We start from the raw sequence: 7648 nt of genomic DNA on the forward strand, positions 1-7648 counted from the left end.
TCAGGAGGGTGATGGGGGTGCAGCTGAAGAGGAAGGAGGCCCTCTGGAATGTCCGGTGGGGGCCTCCCTCCTCTCTTGCCAGATGGGACAGCTTCCATCTAGCCCTCAGGAAAGATGACATATGAAGCACAGGGAATAGTTCCAGCCCCGTAGGAGAAGCACCAGGCTGGAGACCAGGAACTCAGCTCTATGAAGGCTGTCCTTATATAGCTGGCTTATCTGGAAAGATCTCTAATGAGTTGCAGCTGGCAGTTGAGTGTGTCCAAGATAGGGTCTGTATAAAAGACAGCAAGGCCAGTTAAGCCATTACTGGCAACAATGGCCATAGCTAGACAGGGCAAAATCCCGGGGTGATCCCCAGGATCGTCCCTGTGCATCCACATGATGCACAGGGGATCCCGGGATCAGGGGGGGATGATCCCTCCCTTGCCCCAGCATCTCACCCTCCCTTGCCCCAGGATCTCACCCTCTCCTTTAGCCCCGGTTTTTCCACGGTTTTGGGCTGAGCCTGAGACCGTGGAACATGTGGCCAGGCACTGTGGGTTGACCCGGCTCCTCATGATTCCTTGCAGGGAGCTGGGAGCCGCACACGGGACGCAGCACTCCTCAGGAGCACTGCGCCCATCGGGGGTAGGTGGGGGAAGCGGGGAAAATAATTTCAATTTAAAAAATTACTTATCTTTTGCGCACAATCATTCGTGCGCTGCTGGCCCTTTAATAATAATTTTAGAAATGGCGGGCACAACACCTCTCCTTCTGAGGTTGTCACGCGTCGCATGTAATAAGAGGACGGGTCTCACAATAAACACATTGCGAGATCTTCCCTCCTCCATCACGTGCTAACAGGTAAGTCTATCTAAGGCCAATGTCTTTATCTGTTGTTGGTATCTGTGTGTATCCTCAATTCTTGACCTGATGTGGATTTCGTGAATGACTTCGGACAGAATCTAATTTTGCTTCTGCCTCTCCATTGCTTGGATTTTTGGAACTGTCTAATGAGCTGCTCCTAAGCAGTGCACCTTATCACTGTTCATTACTACCAACAACCCTGAAATGTCTCTGTTGGCAGGACTCCCAGTTAGAGGAAGCTATGTGTTTTGAACACACATACTAATAGAGGACTCTGTCTCTGGAACAGGACAACTAACCCATTTTAGAGGTTGTTAAATTCTGGGTTGTTGGGATGTGTGAATGCAGTCATGCTAACAAAACATGGTTTATTAACCATGAATGAGAACCTATGGTTTGTTGTTGGGTTGTGAACTCTGGATTGTTTAAATCGTGGGTTGTCATTACATGCAAACCTAGAATCATGGGTCGTTCATGGTTATTTCATCAAGCTACAGAGACAACCGGCAAGAGCAATAAAGAAAAACAACACCCATCAGCCACTCTACATGCCAGTACTACAGCACCACAAAGGCATTTGGGATTCAGGGAGGGAAGGAGCGAAGGAGAGATTGAGAAAACAACCCCCAAGTGGTTCATATGCCTCTCAGACAAACCCTGAGTAGGACATGGGCTAGTGTTATGTGCAAACCAGGCCAGTGTTTCACATCAAGACAGTCTAAGAGAGCAATCTATGGTCCTTGGACAAGCATCTTAGGGACCATAGGATGGTTCAGAAAATCTATTCTGAGGTCAGTTAGTGTTCTGACCTTGGAAGTAGGAACTGAGATCATTCCCCCCCCCCTTGCCCCCTTTCAGTGGTGTGGAGGGAACCACACCAGCTGCCTCTCCAAGGTCAGAAAATTGATCTCATTGATGGGAAAAGGGGGGCATGCTGGTGGGTGGGGAAAGGCGGAGACCAGAGAAGCCAGGATACAATTTATCCAGCCTCCGTCCCTCCTCTTTCAAAGTGCCCTCACTAGATGGGTTGAAAAGCCTGTCTAGCAAAAATAAGGGAGATTGGACAAAGGTTGCCTCCACTGCTCTTCTGATGCTGCTAGCTTCAGCTCAATGGGTGTAGGAATCATAGAAGCCTTCAAGTTTGGGGGCTTCCAAGCAGTGAGGGTGCAGTCCATAGGATTGTACCCTTTATCTGTGAAAATACGATGGAACTAAAGGGGAGAGAAGTCATGTACACTCAAAGTTTGTGCCAATAAATCCAAATCACTGGAATAACTCTTGCATATCTACATCAATTTGCTTGTTCTACTTAATGTATTATGCTTCCAAAATTATATGAATAATATAATATGAATAAAAAAAAACATTATTAGCAAAAATGAAATGAGGAGGAAACATGGGTATTGGGATAAGCTAGGCTATAGATGTCAGTGTCAAAAAAAAAGCCATGAAAAAAGGGCAATGAACAGCATAGGAGGTATTGAAGTCCGAATGTTTGGACTAGTGGGAGGTTGGGGAGGGAATTATAGTTGCTTTAAATACTAAATAAGTTTAACTTCTGTATAGATATGGCTAGATTTTTACATTAAATCAGGTTATGTTTTTAGAATTAATTTTATGAACTTATAAAGGGAAGAAAAGGAGTGAGTGACTGCCTATGTGTAAGAGATAGATATGATAGTTGAAGCAGCAAGCAAGACTATTCATTGTTGGGGAAGATTTCTAACTGCCATGAAATCAGGAAATGGAATGGGATGTCCTTAATAAGCTTTTCAAAGAGCCTCACTTGACACCAGGGCAAGATCTACACTAATGCTTTTTATCGGTGTTGAAGTGTACTGTTAACTGTTGGGGCACATTACGTATACTGCTTTTCTAGTGTTAATCCCTGGTTGGGAAGATTGGCGGCTGCCCAAGAAGTTGCCAGCATGGGATTATTTCCCTTGCCGATGGAGTCCTGCTGGGCAAGAGTGGCCAGGGTTTATGCCACTCTTGCCTTGCAACTCTGTTGGCAGGGGAAATAGTCAAAGGAACCTGTCACATGACACGATAAGCAACGGTTGTTCAGAAAAACAACTCTGCAAACCGTTATCTCCATTGGTTTTTTGGGGGAAATAACCAACCGTAGCATGGTTTTTGCCCAAAAGATGACACGTTAGTCAAAGGTGGACTATTTAAGCAATGGTTGCTTAAATAGTCCACAGTTGGCTAATGTGTTGTCCGAACTGAGCCATTGTGTGTGCCGTAAGGTATAAATATGCAAGAGGGATATAGCGTCACCACGATGGGAACATATCAATTTGACATGAGGTGTAGATCTGGCCCAAGTTACCACTATGAACATACTTTCCACATTCAAAGCTTGCCAATTTAGAGATAAGTAATGGAGAAGTAACAGAATCCATATAATAGGAGATAAGGGGGAAATGATACTGACATATATTGCCTTGGCTTAGTTGTCAGCCATTTTTTGTGGCTGTCACTAATCTTTCTGTTCCAAGAGTGTTGTGTGCTGTTCCTGCCTGCACAAAAGTTCAGCATGGCATAAGAGTACCCCTCTCCCATATGTCCTCTGCAGTTGAAGAACTCAGGAATGGGGAGGTGGTGTTCCATATAGGTCTTGGTTTTGAAACAGGGCGAAGCACCACAGATATCCACACTGATGTATGAGTGCCATGGCACTTGTTGAAACCACCATGGTCATGGGGATTCCTATCAATTATATTAATCATCACTCTGTTCATCTATTAATTTATCCCCATGAGTGTATGTTCAAGGACAGGTGGGATTGTTGACAAAGAGAGAAAAAGTATCATGTGAACTGGGTCCGAATTGATCTGGCAAGATTTAGGTCCCACAGCTGTCACATAAGCAACTGACATTGCACGCAAGGCTATGCTTTCTGCATGGCTGACTGATGGTTGAACAAATCTATTACATTCTTATGATATGGTTTTTGGCATAAAGGCTCGTTGTGGAAGCCAGATTGGTGTCACAGTTAGGCCTAACAGAATCTCTACCGCCAGGTTGCCTCAAGGGATTTCTTTATTCAGGGATTAAAATAGTTCCACGCTTGTCTGATTTGTTTAAAGTTTATGTGCTACTCTTAATTGGAGACATTTCAGAAAGACCTAAAAAAGAAGTCACATCAACATTTCTTCCTTGTGTAGAAGAATAAGACTTATATAAGTTAGTAGCTTACTTATCACTGGAGGCCTTTAGATGGCAAACACATTAAGCAGGATTTCCTTCTGTTAATCTTAAGAAACAGAGGAAAAAGTTAAATTACCCACACTGATAGATTATCTGAAGTGGCAAAAAGTACAGAGAGCTAATGTAATATTCCACAGCAAATACACACAATCAGCCTTTTAAGCTTGAAAATGAATGAAGTGTTTAATTAAGTTATTTTATATATGAATAGGCCAGTTTCTCACCTAGATCTAATCAACATTCTGTTGTTTCAGAGAAGTGTTTTGAATGCCCTTGAGGATAAATGGACATGGTTATTGTTTGCTTTATATTCCAGAGATATTACTTCTGCTGCAATCTATAAACCAGTGAGGAGTTCTTACAAAATAAACCACATTTAGATGCATCAGTGTCATTGGGAAATAAGTAATGATGTTCATGGATACTCTATCATTGGATCGTGTCCCCAACCCTGAATAGTAACTATCAGCCAATCTACAGGCCATGCAGAATAGGAGCAATAGGAGCTGGTGACAATGGCAGTGAGAAGGTTGACTCACTGAGGGAGGGAACCCATTGAGGGGGTCTTGAACAAGGGCCCTCAAAAACCTGGAACTGGCACTGCCCTCTGGTCTTGATTGTTCTTTGCTTTTGATTTCTGTGTTCTTCTCTGACTGGACTTCTTGGCTGGCCTTGGTTCCTGATTGCTCTTCAGTTTCAGCTGCCACTTCTTGATTCTTGACTCCTTGCAGACTGCTGTGCACAGCCTAGGCCTGATAAACCTCTCCTTAATGTGCTAGTATTTGCAGCATTCCAAAATATAAGTCCCTGTCCTGCACAGTGCTACAGTCTAGAATTCAATCATCTCCTTTGTAGATTGGCTGTTGGACACAGATCTGGAGAAGAAGTGTAGGGAATTGCACAGTTCCCAAGAGACAGGGTAGCTCTCTGAAGAGGAGCAAATTGTAGACTCATAAGTGAAAGAAAGCTGCTGTTGGGCCAACTGAGTGAGCAGGTCAAGCCCTCAGGGAAATCTATGAGCCAGCTACCTAGGTCTCTGCATCTCCCTTAAGCCCTTGCCTGAAGTGCCTTTGGAGGGTCATAAGAGCACATGAAGGAGCCCTGCTTACTCTCTGCTGAGCAGCAGAGATTGGATCAGTGCACTGGACCTTATTTTAGATATAAGAGCTCAATTCTGATCTGTAGCTTGCTGGGAAAAAGTGTCTACTGCCCAGGCCCAGCATCAAGGGAAGGCATGGCTGGGCTAAGCCCACAGCCCAGCAGGGGCTCGCTGGCAAGAGCCCCCTGGAGCTCCCACCTGCTTGGCCCAGACAACAGTGGTGGTGGGAAGGAGGAGCAGCAGTTGCCACTGCCTACTTGCTCGTTGGCTCTCCGCCTGTCAAGCAAGCAAGTGGTAGTGATGATGAGAAAGAGGAGGAGGAGGAACAGCAGCTGGTGACAATGATGGTGAGCAAGGAGATTGACTGAGGGAAGTGGCCCACTGAGTATGTCTTGTCCAAAGGCCCTCAGAAACCTGGAGCTAGCACTGCTCCTGCCCTTGGAGCTGGTCACAGTCTAGCCCTGTATCTGAGCAGAGACTTTGGCAACAGCTAGATGAGATGAGGGAGATCAGTGACCAGGATTTCACATGTGTTTTGTTTCAGTTTAATGTGAAAAGCAGCCACAGGGAGGAGAACTGAATGAGGGTTCAGTCAGTGGTGTCAGGGTTCAAATGCTGTCACTTTTTGATTAGCAGGGATGCTGATATCATCTGCCACCCTCCCCCTCAGAATTCCCTGTTACCTCTGAGCTTAACTGCAATTCTCACAGTAACTGGGGGTGGGGGTGGCAGGGGGGGATGAATTTTCCCAGTAACAATATTTTCTATTTTGAGGTGGCTTGGTCTACAGTGGGCTCTTAAGACTCATTAGAGACCTGCACTTGGTGGAGATGAAAGCGGTGAGAGCTGGTTTGTTGATGTGAATCAACACAGCTGCTTGCATTCCTGGATTCTCCTTGGGAGTGTGGCCATGGGGACTGTCATGATGAGCGCCTGCATCACAAAATATACCACTGGGATCAGTGCACGGTTTTTCTATATTTAAAATTATCTCTCTTTAAGCAGCTCTTTTCCCAACAGTGGAAAACCTGCAGATATCTGTATGTAGCCCTGCAGAGCAACTGATCCATGATTCTTTTTAGCTGTAAACCAAAACAAAACAGGCAATACTGATCAGGGCTCCTTTGACCCTGAATCCCTCTCCCTGCAGCCTGCTTCCCAGCTGTTGTCTCCCTACTGCTGGTGTTGATCAGTGATGTTTTGCCCACAGAAGTGGCCAAATATCAGGGAGTGTTCCAAGTGCCCATTGACCCCAATCAGCCTAAATGTAAATAGACCTAGGAGGTTTGTCTGGGATTTCTCCTGCTCATCTCTACATACAGATTGGGAGTAGGACTCATTACCTCCCTGCTCTTTTTTGTACTGTACACAGAAGATACTGCCTTAACCAGGAGTTCTCTTGTTTAAATAATTGCTGGATATTTTGGTTCAGGTATAACTTTCTAAGGCCCAGTCTTTATTTCACAAATCTTTACAGGGAGTGGGGGAGATATAACTATCCAACTTGCCTTGTATTGTTCCAGGAGTGTTTGCATCACTTTCTGGTAGCATTATACGAAAATGGAACTAAAAAATCTATTTGAAATGATTCCTTGGCATGTAAATGTGCTGTTCAGATCTCCATGAATCTTTTCAGGCTTCCACTTGTGGAATCAGGATTTTGAGTTTTGCCCTTGAAAATGCATTCCTTAGATCTTTTACATAATTTGTTGCATTGTTTTACTTACTCTTTTGTCTCAGCGCAAACACTTTAATTATAATTTCACTTATGAGCCATTTGTTATGAACTTCAGAGGATAGATAACTTAAGACATTTTTCAGGGCTGTACTCTAGAAGAGTGGGTGTAGTTGCTATACCATATTATAGGAAGGGTTGAAGCAATTTCTGAAACGTTCAACCGTGAAAGCATTCATCTGACATAAATCATAATTGAACTGATTTAGTACCTATTCAGGTGTCTTTATTTTGCTTAATTTAAGCATGTTATATAGCCAAAACTGGACAGTTCTGAGAGAGAAATTTAATTAAGTAAGAACAAAATCTGGGACATCTTCAAGTGACCATTCTAAGATCCTGCTTTTCATTCTAGTGTTGGCCGGTTCAACCCTTTGTTTTAGTTTTTAGTTTTTACGTTGTTAACTTTCTATAAAGCTATAAACAAATAATTACTAGATTATTTCACATGGATTGTTCTACATCTTCTTGATGAGGCAATATCACATTTTAGAACAGAAGCCTATAAGACAAGGGTGTAGACTCTCAGGGCTTGGGGTCAAAACCAGCCCTCTGGGGTTCCTCAGGTGGCCATGTCCCCTTTCCTTGGTCCCACCCCTTTCCCATGGACCACCAATCGTTTGGAGGTTTCCCAGCTTTTGTGCAGTTTTTCTCCAATCCTAAAAGGTTGAAATGCTTCTCCTGAGGCATAGTTACTGGTAATAAGAGCTTTAAGCTAAAATATCCTGGTTTGTTTTTTTAAATTATTATTA

Source organism: Elgaria multicarinata, chromosome 5, assembly GCF_023053635.1.
Source record: "Elgaria multicarinata webbii isolate HBS135686 ecotype San Diego chromosome 5, rElgMul1.1.pri, whole genome shotgun sequence".
NCBI lineage: Eukaryota > Metazoa > Chordata > Lepidosauria > Squamata > Anguidae > Elgaria > Elgaria multicarinata.